This window comes from Squalius cephalus (assembly GCF_949319135.1).
Source record: "Squalius cephalus genome assembly, chromosome: 1".
NCBI lineage: Eukaryota > Metazoa > Chordata > Actinopteri > Cypriniformes > Leuciscidae > Squalius > Squalius cephalus.
In genome coordinates, this window is record NC_137122.1 from 22,044,992 (window position 1) to 22,065,065 (window position 20,074).

The following is a 20,074-nucleotide window of genomic DNA, read 5'->3' on the forward strand; positions in this document are numbered from 1 at the left end:
TAGTGCAACACTTGCAATTTTAACACAAGAAACCGTGTTTACTCACATTTGAAAGCACCCGCGTCGCCGATCTCTGCGATGTTTGATAATGACGTATCCTCTCGCGTGGCCTCCTGGGATAGAAAGAGTATCCATCGGTTGAGCACTCGAGAATCTGGCCGGAAGCAGTAAGCCATCCGGGAACTTCTCGCCTACTCTTTTATGAATACATGTTTCGACTTCCTTCACGTACTGTTTTCGCCTACTATATAGTAGGAAAGTACTGCTAGGCATATTCGGACGCACTTAAGTCCGAATCTCGCGATAATTAGTACGTCACCCAGGTAATTCTCGCCTACTCTTTTGGATTCGTACTTTTTCGCTCGCCTACTCTTTTCCCCATACTAAATAGTAGGGAAGTATGCGGTTTTGAACGCAGCCTGTCTTGACAAAAGCAATGAAGAATCAGCAATCAATGAAGAACTAAGAGGAAAAACTTTCAAGAAGGACTGGAAACGTTTGTTTCTGAACAGACAGTAGATCTTTGTGGTTTATCTTTTTTGAAACCTTGATTCAGAAAGTGAAAGTAAAGTTCAGATTGCTGGATCTGAAACAGAGAAAATGGCTTCACTATCTGAAGATGATATTTCTTGTCCCGTGTGTCATGAAATCTTCAAGGATCCTGTTCTTCTGTCATGTAGTCACAGTTTCTGTAACGAGTGTCTTCAACAGTTCTGGAGAACCAAGGGAACTCAGGAGTGTCCTGTCTGCAGGAGATTGTCAAGACATGAGCCTTCAAATAATCTTGTGTTAAAGAACTTGTGTGAGTCGTTCCTGAAGGAGAGAAATGAGAGGCGTTCATCAGGATCTGAGGAGATCTGCAGTTTACACAGTGAGAAACTCAAACTCTTCTGTCTGGAGGACAAACAGCCTGCGTGTTTAGTGTGCTATACTTCACAGACACACGTCAATCACACATTCAGACCCATCGGTGAAGTGGTTTCATCATATAAGGTAAGACGGATTTTAATATGAGGATAAACACTTAAAGGGACAGTTTACCCAAAAATTAAAATCCTGTTATTAATACTCATCCTCAGGTCGTTTCAAACCCTTAAGACTTTTGTTCATCTTCAGAACACAAATGAAGATATTTTTGATGAAATCTGAGAGATTTTTGTCCCTCCATTGACAGCTACGCAACTACCACTGACGCTTCAAAAAGTATGAATTTAACGGTTGAGTGAGTTCAACATTTTCAGAGTCTTGATCGCTTTATATGATGAACAGATTTCATTTAGGCTTTTATTCACATATAAACACTGATCAGCAAACATAAACATTCGATCAACCGAACCAGGGGCCTGTACCATGAAGCCGGATTAGGTGGCTAGCCAGCTATGTTTCAGCTTAGTTTCCGCCAACCCTGGATTTTAGGTACTATGAAAGTAGCTCGGCTTTAATCTGTGTTCGTTGCTATGGTATCTTACGCTGCACGGCTAACCTGCTCCGGGGCAGGTTATGTTCTGGATTCAAGATCTCAGACTGAAGTTTGACCAATCAGCTGAGAGCAAAGAAACATATAGGTGACGTAACTTATTCCAAGTGTCTGTTGCAATGACTTCACCTTTTCTTCCAAATCCGGTGGACATCTCAGCGCAAATTGTTTGACGAGCACTTCGTAGAGAAAGAGTTTTTAGCCAGACAAAATCCCCTTGCCTTTCCTGATAGTTACTTGTATGAAAGATACAGATTTTCCGCGGAAGGAATGTCTTATCTTTGCGAACTTCTTGAGCCGCACATAAAGAATTTAACACGTCGAATTCATGCACTTACTGTACCGCAAATATATATATATTTTTTTTTTTTGGCAAGTGGTACATTCTTGCACGGTGGGTGACGCACAGAAGCTATAGGGGAAAACACGGTTTGTCAAACCATTCGTAAGGTGGTCCTCGCTCTACATGAAAAGTTTCATTAATAGTGTTCCCCGGACATTTATCGACCATGTCCATAAAAGAGGGCTTTTATAAAATTGCCAGTAAGATATATTGATAGGGTGACATCACATGAACACTTTTTTTTAAAGCAAATTTCACAAGTGTACTATACAATATAATACATGTTAAGAATTATTTTGAATCTTTTTTTTATTATTCTTCTGTTAATCTTATGATAGGATTCCCAAGTCATTGCAACATGTATGCAGTCTATTGCTCCAATCTCCACTGCTCTAGGGGAACATGAGGCAGATTATGTTAATAGGAAGTCCTATCACAGCCTTAATGTTCAGGTAGAGATGATGTGAATATTTGAGATGATTATTTTCTGTGAGATGAATCTTTAAATTAATAGTAACATTAACAGATATAACAATGATTTACTAAACATTTCATCTGCAGACGACTTGTGGTCATGAACATATATGATCAAGTTTGGATGCCAAATGGCCTGGCTCCAGTGCTTGTCTCACAAATTTTCTGTGAGTCTGTGTTGTGTCAGCACTTTGAGGAAAGCAAGTTAAATTTGGTACAATACAAAACACTGTTAATTTGAACTGAGCTAGAAAAACCTACACAATAACCCCCTATCATGACCCTCAGACAGAGCCACAGCACCGCTTCAATGTGGCCGTCAGTAAAACCAGAGTGAAGATAGAGATGACCTTTGGCATCCTAAATGCACATTTCAACTGTGTTCAGCCCTTAAGAGTCACCAGAGCGGGCATCACAGATAGTGGCTGCATGTGCCATTCTGCACAATATAGCCACCAGTAGAAAGGAGCGAGAAACACCACAAAACCAGCTTCTCCCCGATGAAACTGACCCCATCACACTTGACCACCCAGCTGGTGCAGATGTAGATGCAATCACCATACAATATTACACTTAATAAAAGCACATTGGAACTGCAGATATGTCTCAAACTGTTTTATTGGTTTTGTGGGATGGGAGGGAGAAAGAGAGCAAGAGAAAGTTGCATTAATAAATATTCATACTAAAGTGTTACTTGGTTAAATAAGTTATACTAATATATACATATATATATATATATATATATATATATATATATATATATATATATATATATACATACTGAGATCAGTTTTATCCAGCTGTTTGATTTTTTTTGGAGCCTCCTCAGCTCACAGTCAGCTCCTTTAGTGTGCAGTCTAGTTCAAGTCTCCTTTAGTGTGCAGTCTAGTTCAAGTCTCCTTTAGTGTGCAGTCTAGTTCAAGACTCCTTTTGTACAGGGCCCCTGTTGTACAGGGCGCTGACTGAGTCTGTTTCCACCTGAAACATAATTCCACCACAAACATGATCATTACAAGTTTTCTGGAGGCTCATCAAAATCACAAAAAGTTCCTTGACTTCCTACAAACACAGGACTGACTGTAATTTATGTCAAGGGTTTTAAATCCTTACCTTGTTCACATTTCTTCTGAAGCCCATTGAGGTAGAGGCCTTTCTGGGGCAGGTTGTGAAAAATCCTACAATAAAAGAGATGTGTAAGGGCCAGTCCCTTTTTTATGCCACACATTCAAATGTTTGCCATAATAAAAAGCCCAGTGCATTCACCTCAGCAACTGTCTGAGAACACACAGACAGAGTGTCTTCATTTCCTCCACCCTAATAAATAAAAATAGGCCAATGTAAAGCATAACTGTTGTAAAGCACCTGACCTCTGTGTGGGAGACTGTGTGTATGTGTGCTGGCTTCAACAGGGACACTGTATTTCCCTCTGCAGAACATACAGTCAGCCATATTTAAAACTTAAAAAAGTAGTAATGTATTGCACACATACCCAGTGTTACTTGCTTAGAGGAGCCAGCACCAGGGTCAGATTGTACACCTGTAATCCCATCCATAATCGGCCGTCCCTTATTGCTACTCAGAGCCAACTCCTCCGCCACAGTGTATTCTGGTTTTCTGAATTTAATTCTTTATTTCTGTTTTCTGCAAACAAGTGTTTGTGATAAAATGTTCACAAAAGTAATAAAAGGTTGTGGTAAATACTCACCACTTTGAATTATATTTTTATATTTTGTCTTTATCTGCTGCCAAGAACATTTGGAGTTGGGGTTGCATCTAAAAATCAATGAATATTAATTTTTCTTAGTACCGGTACATGCACATTTTTATATATTATAAAAATAGGCTATAGGCTATATTACACATATAGGCTACACATACATACATAATTTTACATAAATATAGAACGTATTTGTTTAACTTACACATTAACAATCAGCAATCTTTCTCCAACAGTCTTCTCTTGCTTTGGCAGCAAAGAACGTATTGTTTCGAGGTTGAAATACATATTTAAATTCATCGTAATTCTGAATGATTATCTCTTGCTCCTCCATGTAAAAATATATCGCTCTCGCTCTACCCGCGATTGGTTGTTCAGTGTCGACGTCACTCTTTTATGTGCACGCGCGCGTGGAGTAATCATAGCTTAAGATCAAAGCCTGAGTTGACAGAGAAAGTCGATGAGCTGCATCATGGTACCAATAAAGCCTGATTGCATCGGTTTGGTTTTGTCAACTCAAAACTAATCCTGTAACCCCGAGTTTGTTCAGCTATCTTCATGGTACAGGCCCCTGCTTAAACGTGATGCATAACACTGAAACTCATTGGTTCTCGCATGTCAAGCGAACATGCCTTAACTTTTGTTTACCACAACTGATGCTTGAGCTGATGAATGTTTATGTTAATAAATGCCTAAATTCAATCTGTTTATCATATAATCTGTTTACATAGTTTACCAACCTGGGGGTCAATTAATGAGGGGTCGCCAAGCTCACTCTAGTTTGAGGGTTAGGGATGAAACGGTTACCAGTTTGATGGTAAACCACGATGCAATTTCTGACGATTAGTATTACGCTTTAATCATTAAAATCGTATTTGATTGCCAGGATTTAAAAACCCATAGTAAATCCTGTCCAGTATTAAGCAAATTAAGTAACCGCCTCACTAAGAAAAGCGTAGGTTTAGTTTTGTTAGAAAAAATGGTTTCAAAGATTTTACCACCTTTACAACAAAGTGCTGAGGGAAATTATATACATTTTTGTATGAATGAATTCTATGAATGTATCTCTGAAGGGAACTTACTGTCTTGAGAAAAGTTTTGATGACATTTTGAATTCATTCATTCATTCATTTTCTTTTAATCTTCCCTTCATGTAACGCATAGTGTTTATCAGGGCAGCTGCTTTGTTTACAGAGGTTACCGGGGAATTTCTGCTATTATATTATATTATATTTCATATTACATATATATTATAATATTTCTGCTGTTCCATAAGCGCCACCTACTGACATACAGTAGATTTACATTTTCTTTCAGTCTCTATGTTTTTTGTTTGTGAAATTCAGACCACTTTTCATTAAAGATTTTTCATGTTAAAATAGGGGTCTCCTGTACACAAGGTTTGGAACCACTGATATAAAGAAATTGAGTCTCTTTAAAAAAATGTTGGACTAAACCGCTCAATTCATTTAGATTCTCTTTATGAACTTTTTGAAGTAAAAAAGTCGTAGTTTACTGTCAATGGAGGAACAGAAATCTCTCAGATTTCATCAAAAATATCTTCATTTGTGTTCTGAAGATGAACGAAAGTCTTATGGTGATGATACACGGGGCAGCTTTTTGAGCAATGTTGCAGTCAACGTGCAACCAGTTGAGACACAGGTGAGACACAGCTGAGACACAGGTGAGACACAGGTCCCACGACCGATTTAAAGGATCCAGATAGAAATGTGTTGCACATTCTCAATGGGAAAGTGCCCAAGCAACAATCGCTCGACAACACCACTCAAAAAAGTTGTCTCGTGTATCATCACCTTTACGGGTTTGGAACGACATCAGGGTGAGTAATTAATGACAGAATTTGTAATGGGTAAACTATTCCTTTAAGCTTATGTTTTACACAAAAATCTCTCTGTAATCATATTACAGAAATCTCTGGTGTCTTATAGATGTACTCTTTAAATTCCAGGAGGAGCTCAATACAGCACTGAAGTCCTTACAAGAGAAACTGAAACACAATGAAAACATTAAAGGAGAGTTTGAGAAAACAGTTCAACACATCAAGGTGAGGATTGATTCTTTTGACATATTTAGAACAGCTGAACTGATTTGTCTGACACAATTACATGTTGCTATATTGGCTGGTACACACACACACACACAAACACACATGTTCGGTTTTCATGTTTTATGGGGACTTAGACATAATTTTCATAATGAACAAACTATAGCCCTAAACATACCGATAATAGAAAAATTTCTGCATTTTTACATTTTAAATCTTAGTGTGATTTATAAGCTGTTTTCATCACAGGGACCAAAAAAATTTACAGATCAAAACATTTTGTTTCTCACATTTTGTTCCTCTATTTCTCACACATAGAGGTTACCTGAACAACACCCACATACACAACAAACAAACACAGACACACACACAAACACACACACACACACACACACACACACACACACACACACACACACACACACACACACACACACACACACACAGAGCTGTTCGTGTATAATGTTGATCAAGCGCAGTGTCAGCCAGTGGGCGGGACTAATGCACCAGCACTACTCCTATTGGCTAGCGCTCACCTTCCACATTTTCATTTGGACGAATGCAGACAATGTGATTAAAATTCATGAACCCAACAACCCATTAGTGTGTCTCTACATGACGATTATTCTTTTCAAAACATAATTAACAAAATCCAGACACATTTTCTCTTGGCTTTTTTGCATAACGAATGAGACTTAAAAAACACACTGAACTAAAGCAAACACTGATCACCATAATGATGATACCAAACAAAAGTTTAAAATGCTCTGTTAAAATAAAGAATTGACATCTTAAGTTTAGTTATACTTTCATATGATATCAAATATGAATGAATCTTCCTATAACACCATTTAAAACAGTGTTGTTTTTGTGAAGACTGATGAGATTGTAACGACAATGAGAAGAAACCAACCACAGACTAATTTTCTTCCAGAAAATTAATTCAAACTCTCTACTTCCTGCCGAACAAAACAGAAGATTTGTTCAGAACGTCAAATGATCCTCATCACTCTGGCTATTTAAAAGAGCCTCCCCCCAACACTAACTAAATAGCTGGTCAATACTAAGCTTTGTTGCCAAAACGCTGACTGTTTAAGAGAAAGACAGAGACTAAGGTCTCACACTAGAGTCCTCACATTCCAGGGTCAAATCACCAATCCGGGGCCATAAAATCAGGCTCCAGCTGGTCTACGCTAACCAACGAAAACCCCCAACTAAGAACTTTTATGAGCCCAGCTAAAGGAAGAACTTGTCAGTATGAGGGGGTTTTTAAAAGACAAATTGGTTCAGAAATGACACCACAGCATTCCTGACCCCTCCCCCGTTGAGACCTCTGAACAAACTTTCTTAAGAGAGTTCTTTTCTCTTCTAAACCAGAAAACTGAGATTTTTCCTACAGTATACATAAAACTCATTCAAGAACAATTTTCAATGGACTTAAAAACATCATACATCATTCTATGTGTTTCTACAATACATGTGTCCAATTAATATGCTTTAATCCCATATAATTCATGTAATTGTTATAATTATCCGATGTGTGAATGAAAGTGTGTACTGTTTCATATCAACGCTATTTTACGAACACAACTAGCAAGATGGTTGGAATTAAATCTGTGTAAAATGTTTTGCATTCTTATAATACTAATGATGGCTAAACTGTAGCCTCTGTTCTCTCTGCTATTAAGGAGATCCCAGATAAGACATGATTTATGACTTTGAAAACAAAGCCAGTGTCTAATTGGTCCGCTCTCTTCAGGAGGGGGGACAAAACTTTGAGTTTAAAAATCTTGGATTCTCTGTTCGCTCCCTCACTAAGTTCGTTCAAAATGTTCTGATACAGAAGAGCTCTCAACGAGTGCAGAACAAAGACGGAGACGGCAGACGATGGTTTTAGTAACCATGTAACGTTAACAGACGAGCAGATCAACCCAAATTAAGATCAGATGGGTTAGATTAATTTCCAGTCATCTTACTAGCCTACTCTCTTCTCAATTTTCTTTCTTTTCTGAGTTATCATTCTCTTTTCCGTTGTGAGTCTCGGTTCTAAGTTAAGTTTTGCGACAAGAGTTCGATCCACGTTTCTTCTGCAAAGCCAGCTTCAAACAAAGACTTTCATTCCGCCAGCACCCCACGTGACTGGTCACAGACATTTATCCAGGCACGAGGAGGCCAGCCGACGAACGAACGAGGGAAAACCCCTTTGACGCTGACCAAAGGAATTCCCAAAAGGAACGCAAAAGCAAAGACGCAAGTAGACTACCTCCAGACTAAAATCTTAACTGGTGTTTTGATAAATGTAATAACCTGTCTAAGAAACGATAGAAGGGTTAAATTAATGATTGATGGTTCGTTCAGGTCATGTCTTACAAGTGCATATAGAAATTCGGAATTTCCTTCCTCTTACCCTTAAACTCATTCTTTCCAAACTCATTCTTCTTTTTGTATTTCTTTCTTTATTACTCTCTTCCTTTCTGCAACCTGTATGAATGTGTGTGTATGCGTGCGCGTGTGTTTGTGTTAGTTATGTGTTAGTATATAATCAATAAAGTATTGTTTGTATTTGAAAAGATATTGCTTGTGTATGTGCTTAACAAATTTATTGTCTTGAACTTCGATCAAAAGTTACCTATGCTTTTACCCTATTTCTTAATTTACTGTTAGAGGATTATTCTTTCTTGGCCAGGAAGATATTATATTTCCTAGAGTTAATGATTGTTTATGCTTTCTGTTCATTGGATGAACTGATAGACTAATCATACTATTGATTCTGCTACAGTAAATTATGAAAATAATTTAATTATTAATTATTGATCATAATTCGTTATGAATAATAATTAATTAGATTTATACGGGCGTATAAACGCTACAAGATTAATTCTCAAAAAAGTGTATTTTCACACTACAGACACAGAACATTTACTACTACAGTGCTAAGTTAGAAGCTAGTACTTCAGAAAGTTAAAGTTGTATTAAACTAACCCACATTTCCCCACTCACTCTTCATGCTGCTCCAGAATCAGTTGTGTGTTTTAGATGATTGAAGTGAATGTGATTTGATTTCAGTTTCAAGCTGAGCACACAGAGCGTCAGATTAAACAGCAGTTTGAGAAGCTTCATCAGTTCCTCAGAGATGAAGAAGAAGCTACAATCACTGCACTGAGGGAGGAAGAGGAGCAGAAGAAGCAGATGATGAAGGAGAAGATGGAGGAGATGAACACACATCTCAGATCTTTCACACACTATCAAAGACATGGAGGAGATGATGAAAGCCAATGACGTCTGCTTTCTGAAGGTCTGATTTCACATCATTGATTGATTGATTGATGATTGATTGATTGATTGATGATTGATGATTGATTGATGATTGATTGATGATTGATTGAGTTCTTGATGATAAATGGTGTGTTTTTTCTGCAGGAGTTTCCAGTCTCAATGGAAAGGTGAGTGATCTGCTGGTGTCTCTGGTCTCTCTGGTTCTGGTCCAAAGCCACTGCAGTTCTGACTCCTGAATGTTCTTCCAGAGTCCAGATCTCACAGCCGGATCCACAGATGGCTTCTGGAGCTTTGATTCATGTGTCACGATACTTGGGCAACCTCACGTTCAGAGTCTGGAAGAAGATGCAGGACATCATCCAAAACAGTGAGTCTGCAGAAGATCTGTGCAGTTACACACTGGAAATCATGTATGAGGTTTTCATGACACAAAAGCACTAGATTATTTCAGTTTGTAGTAAGTGAAGTTCATACTAGTTCTGGTATATACTGAATATGAATTTTCAGACTGAAATACTGAACCTAATATATAATATTGTGAACTAAAGGAACTTCAATATGTATTTCATGTTCCTCAAAATGTTTCCATATATATAATGTGTTACTAGAGGGACTATTGACAGTCTCTCAAGTTCATGAAGAAAATTTTACATTTTAAATAATTTTATAATCTCGTTAGAAAGCTGCGTCCAGATTCACAACATTGAGAAGAACTTAATTATCTTAAAAATCACATCTTTATATTACGAAATATATTGTTAGATTTACCATTTGATGATTCATGTATATTTTGTATTAAACAATCCAACCTTGTGAGTAAGATCATACAATCGGACAACTTCAAAACTTCTCAACATATTCCAGAAGAACATATTTCACAAGACATTCTTATGGAAATATTTGAGAACTTTTCAATAATTGTTTAAGAATTGATTTTCTTTTTCTTTCAGACACCTTGTTTCATTTTACATCTGTTGTAACACCCTTTATATGTCAACAGAAAACTTAAAAAATAAAAAATAAATAAATAAATACAAAACACATCAGACAGAAACAAAGTATTTAAAGCAAATAAACACACATTAAGACCCAGTTTAATGAAGATCATCAGATGATGCTGTGGTAGATTTTTCTTATTTTCGCACCCGACCAGTCTAACTCGTCTACAATCGACGTCCCCGAACGTCTACAGTCGACGTTAATAATATCTTATAAATAATAATATAAATATACTCTAGCTCTGCGTCTACGGTCGACAACTGGCTTCGAGTTCGTAATCCCTAACTTGTTCCCCTAACTAACTTGCTGCACAGCAATAACTAGACAGATTCCAGACAATGCCTCAGAATATGCTTTAATCACGGCCGGAGGATCTCAGACCAATTTCAGAGAGAATCCCACCAGCAAAAGATATAAAACAGTTTTTATAGAATAGGAGCATGGTGAAAATGATATTACCGGTACACTTTATACATTACATAATTTCCCTACAATTTTATTGGTTCTACATAGGCAAACCTTTCTGTTACTAGGTAGAAACAAACTCTGTTTTCTTGATTACTTCATTGTTAATCACAAGGTTTCAAACCTGGACATCTGTCTAGTTTCATTTCCCCTATTTGTTATTTTTACACTCACACACTCAGTCACTAGTTTTCGACCAGGGTTTGGAAACATTTAAGATTCAAAGCATATGAATGTTGTTCCTGCAAGAAAAATAAATGTTAGTTATGATTAATGCTGAACAGAATTTTGTGATTTTAACCTTTCCAATATATCAGTTTCTCTTGATGAGACACAAATGTTTGAATCACACATTTAATGTTTGTCGCTGATGCCATTAAACACTGATAATAAAAATGAATGTGACACTAAAAACACTGACAGTGATCAGAGGAAAATGTCTGATGTGTTTGATCTTTGGATGAGTGTCATAATTCATAATAATCTGTGTTCGGTTCACTCTTGATCATTATATGAACATCAGAATAAAAGCAGCTGTTGACTGTGTCTCCTCAGCTCCTGTGATTCTGGATCCAAACACTGCAGATCCACATCTCATCCTGTCTGATGATCTGACCAGTTTGAGAAACAGCGGGAACAAACAACTTCTTCCTGATAATCCAGAGAGATTTGACTTTCTTTACTGTGTTCTGGGTTCAGAGGGTTTTAACTCAGGAACACACAGCTGGGATGTGGAGGTTAAAGAGAGTTTGTACTGGAGTTTTGGAGTAACTACAGCATCAAACCAGAGGAAGGGAGGTGTTTTCTTTAACACTGATGTCTGGAGTGTGCAGTATGGACTGGGTAAAGATTTTGGTTTTCCTGTTAAACAGAAGCTTGAGCGTGTGAGAGTTGATCTGGACTATGACAGAGGAACGGTGTCATTCTCTGATCCTGTAACTGACACACATCTACACAGATTCACAACCACCTTCACTGACACACTCTTTCCATTCTTCTGCTGTATTGACTGTCTGAGGATCTTACCGGTCAATAGTCAGTAAAAGTTACACCTGTAAGTCTGGATCGACATGCTTTCATCTTTTAGTCATCATGTTTCCAGTATTTAATTCATATCACATGAGTAAGAGCGCTGTTGATCTGTGATTGGGCTGCAGCTGATCACATGACTGATATTTACAGCAACACTCACTCTCATATTGCTGTATACTACAGATCAATAAACAAGTAGTTAGAAAGTTTATTAATCTTTAAAAATAAAAAAATCTGTAAAATTGTGTTCATAGGGTCCGTCCCATATTTTTTGCTGAGGTGTTGATATCAAATCAATAATTTTACTCTCAATATATCCAGATATTTTCAGGGTTTCAGGCATGGAAAACCCACAAATATCAGGGAAATTTAAAATTGTGATTTCCATGCCTGGAAAAGTTCTCAGTGTCTCTGGGAATCACTGAAATCTTTGAGTTTGACAGTTTCAGACCACATTTTGATGATCCCTTGTATAAACTAACATACGTGTGATTTCACAGTTTCATTATAATTTTCAGAAAGAAAGATTAAATGTTTGGCTTGATAAGGTTTAAAGCGTGGTAAAATTTTGTTTAACCTCTGATTTTATTTTTATTTTTATTTTTTTGTTCTCTAAAATAGCCAAGTCACATTTTTCTACATAGAGCTTTATACAAGATTGCTTTACACTAATTAACAGGAAAATAACAAAAAATATTTTGTCATGATTGAAATTTGTCTTTAAGTTTTAAAATATATAAAGCAGATCTACAAAAGACAATAAACAATCCGGCCTAATAACTCAATAAATTTATAACAATCATTAAGTTAAACAATACCATACCCGGACTGGCCGTTCATCTCACCTCAGTTGTCTAACTTTGACTTTTGACCTTTGTAGGCCAGCCGGCAGTTCGCATCACACTGGATCCCTCGACAAAAACCCAATAGGATTTTTCCATAGGCTTTTGGATTATCGCTAAAAACAAGCTCTGTGATCAACAACAGTTTATGATACTTGCATGTTTTGTCCATCAAGATACTTTTCACAGTTGAACACAAAAGCCTTATGATTTTGAAGCCTATATGCAGTCGCCAGCTAAAGTAGGCTATAAACGAACTACACCACGGTCCCACGACTGAGCTTCCCACAACTCTTTCAGATTTTTAAAAACATTTTCCCAGAACGTTTGAGTTAGAATAGTTTGTAAGAGCACAATTATAAGCACAACGATGCTGTATAAGTGGACTGAGTTTATCAGTGTTATCTGAGTGTTCGACTGATGACATTTAATCTCCTCGACTCTCGTCCTCATTTAGACACTTGTTAGCAACCGCCATTTTCAAGACACGCAACAGCTTCACAAAATCACAAGTGGGGTAATACTGATGTATTTTATGTCTTAAAATAAAACGTGAAAGTGTCTTGAGCTTGTGTTCACCACAGACCTTATGTCTAACCAAAACCCCGTTCAAAAAATATATCTACTTAGTGAAGTTCCTCAAGGGTATGGACACATAACAATACGCACAAACAAAGGTGTATGAAGACAACCAAGGGGCCATTGCACTAGCCAGAACCCCAGTCTGTAGGCAAAGGTGCAAACACATTGATATCAAATACCATTTCAAAAAGGAAACTATTCATGATGGTAAGAAAATCTTGGAATATTGTCCCACAGAGAACATGTTTGCTGATATTATGGCAAAGCCAGCCACTAAACAAAAATTAAAGAGGTTTGTCCGAGACATGTTTGGTGCTTAAAGGGATAGTTCACTTTGAAATTAAATTTTGGTATGTTTTAGCTTACCTCAAGGGCATCCAAGATGTAGGTGTCTTTGTTTCCGCAGTAGTTTCAATTTTTATATTTTTAGGTCAAACCGTTCTTGATGGGGAATTGTTCAAACGATGGGGAATTGTTTAATTTGGACTCTGTGCATGCTCTTTGAGACAGTGACCACAGACCTGCATTATCTGACTGACAGACAAGTTTGACCTAAAAATATCAAATTTGAAACTACTGCGGAAACAAAGACACCTACATCTTGGATGCCCATGAGGTAAGCTAAAACATACCAAAATTTAATTTCAAAGTGAACTATCCCTTTAAGAGTGTAAAAATGTATGTTTACATTATAAGGAAAAGTCTTATTTGTTTTGTTTTTGTAACTAAGAGCGAGTGGGGGTGTTAAAGTATTGCACTCTTACACATTGTAATACGGAATCAGTCGAAAATTGTTCTATTTGAAAGTATTACGGTTCGAACGTGGTGACATGACGTTGTTACGTGACTTTGATTACGTTTCCTGTTGAAGTTTTTGCTGAATAAAGCTGCTGAGGAGAAGAATAAGTTTCGTTTCGTTTGTTTTCCATAACGGAGTGATGGTGAACTGCGCACTCAAGTTTAACACTTGTATTTCCTTACTTATGTATAATGGTATTTCTTCCCACAATATTTTTTTTTTTAATTTTTGTATTTATGCATTTATTTCCATTTATTTATGTCTTTATGTCTATATTTATTGATACATTTGTTTATTTTCACATTTATACATTTTGTCATCGGTATGCTAATAAGGGGGGCGTGTTTTTCCTCAGAAAGGTGAAGCTTTGAGGTCACAGTGTGTGAGGGAAAGATTATAAAACACTCTCACTTGATAAGGAGCTCCACACTCTTACAACACTTACCAGGAAGAGACTGACTTGTTATTTCTGCTTTCTGTCATACTGACTTTAATGTCTTGACAAAAGCAACAAAGAGAAAAACTTCAAGAAGGATTTGAAACATTTGTTTCAGAACAGACAGCAGTTTTTTTATGATTCTTGTGGTTTATCATTTTTGAAACCTTGATTCATAAAGTGTCTCCAGGAGGCCTCTCATAGTTGAAAAGAAGGATCTTGAGATATGGTTTCCTTGAAAATTCCTATATTGATACTGGAGGACCAGTACATTCTCAGTACATATGTAGACGACAAGGACTTCAATCTCAGAAGCTGAGGCATGTTTACACCCCCTGTCCTGACTCCATTTTGTTCTGCATATATATTGGTGGTTGTGCTCATCAGCTCAAACATCTGACTTGGAACGTACTGCTTGAAGTAGCCGTATGGTGTTAGTGGCTCCGCTCTTTACTGGGGTAAAGCGGGTGTGATGACGCCACTGAAATTCACTGTTTTTTGTGATATTTGTAAAAGGATCATCACCAAGTACTGGTTCTACATCTGCCTCATGCTCATAATCTTCTCTGTCTTCTTGATCCTGACTTTCCTCTGCCTCAATCTCAGTTTCTTCCCCTACTACTGGTAGTGGCTCATCTCTGTCCTCCCCTGAAATTATGACCAAAACTGTCCCTTACAAAACAACTTCATACAAGTTTTATATTGTAATTTATTTTTACAGGAAAGAAATGAAACTCTATATCCAATAAAACAATATTCAATAAATTTAGGGACATCTAATTGAATGACCGCTAATTGATGATAGAATCTATCTATCTACACACGTCCAGGGTGGGGGGGCTGCGGTGACACCCGCCGTTCAGGTCGCCGGAGCCGTATCCCATCACGGGACTCAGCAGCCGGTCCTTCTCTGAGGAACACACACAGTACAACGGGTCATTTGCTGTTAAAATCATCAACAACAAATGGTTATAATGGTAATCATATAAATATTTTTTTTAATTAATTTTATATAAATATATTAGGGCTGTGCAATGATTAATCGCAATTAATCGCATCCAAAATAAAAGTTTGTGTTAACATAATATGTGTGTGTACTGTGTTTAATTATTTTGTATAGAAAAATACACATATGTAAATGTAGCCTATATGATTTAAGAGCGTCTCAAAAAATATATCTTTTGTTTTAATAACAAGTGTTTGTCTCTTTTATTGCCATTTTCTCATTCCTTATTAGTCTTTTTGGGATTGATCCGTTGGGAAAATTAGCTACCGGTATATGTAAAATAGGCACCTAAAGCACTTTAAAGATAAAATAAATTGGAATCGCCTGCTAACCAACACCCCAAACTACCAACACCCGCCTTTTATTTTTTATTGAATGCCAGTCACATACAAATAATAAGCATTACAATAATCCAACATATAATGTAAAAATATTAAACAAATATAGACTACAACAAATAGGAAAATAAAATATACAGTGTAATTTATAAAATAATAATACAAGTAAAAAGAAAGAAAAAAGAAAGACAATAATATAAACAGAAAGAATAACAGGTATGAGATCATAATATAAATAGCATAAAAGCTTCACAGAGACCCGGTGTATTTTGCTTCACTATTTTTCAACCCAAGTAGTAACTCAATGTAATTTTTCATATCTATCTGAAATAACAAAAAGTTGGGTTTTCCTTTAGCCCATTATGTTTATGTATATGGTATTTTCCCATAATCAAACAAATATTAACAATAAAGGCCATATTTGGAGGTAATCTTTGTCTATTAAAAAAAAAAATTGCATATTTTTCAGAAAAGTAAACTTTCATCCATAAGCATTTAGAAAGAAAACATTCCAAATCTACCCAAAACATTTAGCTATAAATCAGGGCCGGAGTGGGGCCACTTTTCAGCCCGGGAGTTTCAGGCCCAAGACCGGCCCACTTTTTCAATGGTGGAATTCCAAATTAGCACTTTTTCCAAATTGGATAAATGAAGCAACAGTTCAGCTCTTACTATTGTGTAGTTTGTATTAATACCATGGTTCAACAAATAATGTAAAGGTTAATAATTCACTTAGACTTTATAAGAAGGAATTGCGACTTTATTTCATGCAATTCTGACTCTATAACACGCAATTGCGACTTTATTTCACGCAATTCTGACTTTATAACACGCAATTGTGACTTTATTTCACGCAATTCTGACTTTATATCTCGCAATTCTGACTTTATAACACGCAATTGCGAATTTATTTCACGCAATTCTGACTTTATATCTCGCAATTCTCGGCCGCGGTAGCCTACCTGAGAAACGTCTCTGGTTACTTACGTAACCTATGTTCTCTGAATAGGGAACGAGACGCTGCGAATAGCGCAGTGGGATATTCTCTGAATGTGCCGATTGTCTGAAGCCCTATAGAATCACGCCAATTCATTGGCTGATGGCGCCCGCGCAATCTGGCTCCGCCCCGACGTTCTTACGTCGCATCATTACATATTCGCGTGCGCCATCTGCTCCTCAGATTTCTCTGCCGAAAAGAAAACTGCCAGCAGCGCGAGGAGCTTGGCAGCTAACGCAGCGTCTCGTTCCCTATTCAGAGAACATAGGTTACGTAAGTAACCAGAGACGTTCTCTTTCATAGGTTCACTCAACGCTGCGGATAGAGCAGTGGGAATGGACTACCAAACTCGCCAAGCTAGAGCACTTTCCATGACTGGTACATAAATGAGACAACGACCAAGATGAGTTCAAACAGAAAGAACCTGGGAACCCGGGGTCATGTCAAGATCCAAATTATAGAACCTTACAAAAGTGTGCGGAGAGGACCAGCCTGCCGCAACACAAATGTCCTCCAAAAGTGCTCCTCTAAAAAGAGCTTGAGAAGATGCCACACTTCTGGTGGAATGTGCTCTAATGCTAAGAGGTGAAGGCAAGCCACGCACCTCATAAGCCAACGAGATAGCTTCTGTGACCCAGTGAGAAATCCTCTGCTTTGATGCAGCAAGCCCACGGCGGCCAGCACCGAAGCAAACCAGAAGCTGGTTAGATTTCCTCCAACCGCCTGAGCGGTCTACATATATCTTAAGAGAACGAACTGGGCAGAGCAAGTTAAGCTTCCTATCTTCCTCAGAAGAAAATGGAGGAGGGTGGAAAGCGTTAAGGTTAACCACCTGCGAGCGGAAAGTTGTGGAAAGAACTTTGGGGACATACCCTTGTCTCGGCCTCAAGGAAACCATAACCAAGCCAGGAGCAAAGTCCAAGCAAGACTCGATAACAGAAAGAGCTTGTAAGTCTCCTACCCGCTTTAATGAGGACAAGGCCAACAAAAGAGAAACCTTGAGAGTCAGAATCCGCTCTGGAGCTGACTCCAAGGGCTCAAAGGGGGCCTTCGTCAAACCCTCTAGGACAACAGAAAGGTCCCATGAGGGAACTCTAGGGGAGCGAGCCGGTTTCAGGCGCTTAACCCCACGCATGAAGGCCGAAACTAACCTTAGTTTCCCCAGGGGAATCTCGTCCGATTCCCTATGTGCTGCAATAGCTGCGACATAAACTCTGAGAGTGGTAGCAGCTGCTCCAGAAGCAAACTTCTCCTGCAGGAACTCCAGTACTGAACCAACAGGGCAGTTAACTGGGCTCCTATCATGTGCTAAGCACCATGTCTCAAAAACCTTCCATTTGGAAGAATATAGCCTCCTTGTAGAAGGGGCTCTAGCACTCGCAATGGTCTCCTGAACGTCAGTTGGGAGATCAGAACTTAATGCTAACGGCCTCTGATCGGCCAAACATACAGCTTCCACATGTCTGGGCCATATCCTGCCCTGCAGCTGGGACAGCAGGTCCTCCCTGACCGGGATCTTCCAGGGGGAAGATTCCAGCAGAGGAATTAGCTCCGAAAACCATGGCTGAGACGGCCAGAACGGAGCTACCAGGAGGAGGCGGACTCCGCTCTCTCTCACTCTGGCCAAGACCGCCTGGAACAGTTTGATGGGCGGGAAGGCATAGAGTTTCTGCGTTGGCCAAGGGTGAGCGAACACATCTATCCCTAATGGAGCCGGGGGACTCAGGGAGAACCAAAGCGGGCATTGGGCCGACTCTTGAGATGCAAAGAGGTCCACTTCCGCTTCTCCGAAAACCTCCCAGATCAGGGCCACCGTCTGGCGGTTCAACATCCATTCTCCCGATCTGAGTTTCTGCCTCGACAGAAAATCTGCTGCGAGGTTCAGAACCCCTGGGACATGAACTACTCTCAGAGATAGGAATCTGCTCTGAGACCACAGGAGAAGGTGACGCGCATGCCTGTCTAGGGTGCGCGACCGAGAACCCTCCTGCCGGTTCACATTTTGCAGCCAGGGCAGTCTAGCAACTCTCCATAGACTTTCGAGGCTGCAAAAACCTAAATTGGGTCAGGCCAATCACGTCGTGTATAGAGTAGGCTGGGCGGGCTTAACATATGACGACAGAGTTGCGACGGTTCCCTGGCTGCTACTTGAAAACAAAGAATGACGGCTGCTGCTGGCGAACATCTTTCGAATCGGCTTTGTCCGCGACTCTGGAGGACTTGGAGTTAAGTTTTTCTTTGAGAAAAGAGCAAAGAACGGCACTTAAGTCATTCTTAAAAAAAAGGAAGATGTGTTCGTCGTTTTGCCGGCCAGATTCAAAAGTTGAATCTATCAACTAACGTTAGCTCCGCTGTTGGGAAAACGCTCTGGTTGGTTGAAGCGCTGTCCTATTGCATGCAGAGGGAATTTGAAAGACAGCCGTTCATACCGCGGCCCGCCCCTCGGATTAAGCCGTGTCTATGGTGAGTTGCCAGACCAAACATCTTGATGTAGGTCTGGCTTGCCAGGCTACCCCGGGCCTGCTATAAATGCAATTTAAAAAAAATAAGTGGACAACATTTTCTTTCTCAGTCCCACAGAAATCACATTTAAAGTTTGTATCAGTGATTTCAGGCGTTTTTTGACGGCATGCTTATGGGGCGGGTAGCTAGCGGATCGTTAGGAAAGATTAGATGAATGTGATATATATTATTTGGGGGGGGGGGGGGGGATCACTGATACAACCTTTAACATCTACATCAGTACGAAACCTAAGAAAAAATAGTTTTAACAGGGTACACCAGATGAAGTATTTTAAAATGTACTTCTCTCACCTTATTTGTCATGCAATATCTTTTAGGCAGCAACCATGCATTCCAGTCAATGCACTCAAAATTAGAATGCCAACACGTGCCTTCCTACTGGGTGAACGTCACGCATGTCTCTTCACTCCGACAGACAGGCATTCTTTCAGGAACAGCGAGACTGAAGGGACACAGAAGCAGGAAACACAAGGAGCGTTGGGTTTTCTCGACAAAAGTTATTAAATTAAGGTATTCAGATTACATTAATGATGTTGTTTCATCAAGAAAATATACTGTACAATCTTAAAACCTTTCAGAGTTAGAGAACCATTTGGTCTTACGCGATAGGAGCGCAGTTACCACGTGTTTACCACGAGGGCATTGCAGAGGAATAAATGATTAATATAATATGATGAATTTATTATGAATACCTTTATCTTTT

At 38.7% G+C, this 20,074-nt stretch overlaps 1 pseudogene across 1 annotated transcript; it reads left to right on the top strand.

The window, feature by feature from the left end:
* Window positions 1-481: 481 nt before the first annotated feature.
* LOC307164483 (E3 ubiquitin-protein ligase TRIM39-like) lies at window positions 482-12,149 on the top strand (annotated as a pseudogene). The gene is made up of 6 exons (XR_013824076.1): window positions 482-993; window positions 5,981-6,076; window positions 9,143-9,371; window positions 9,497-9,519; window positions 9,601-9,719; window positions 11,372-12,149. The product of XR_013824076.1 is annotated as an E3 ubiquitin-protein ligase TRIM39-like (transcript).
* Window positions 12,150-20,074: the final 7,925 nt, after the last annotated feature.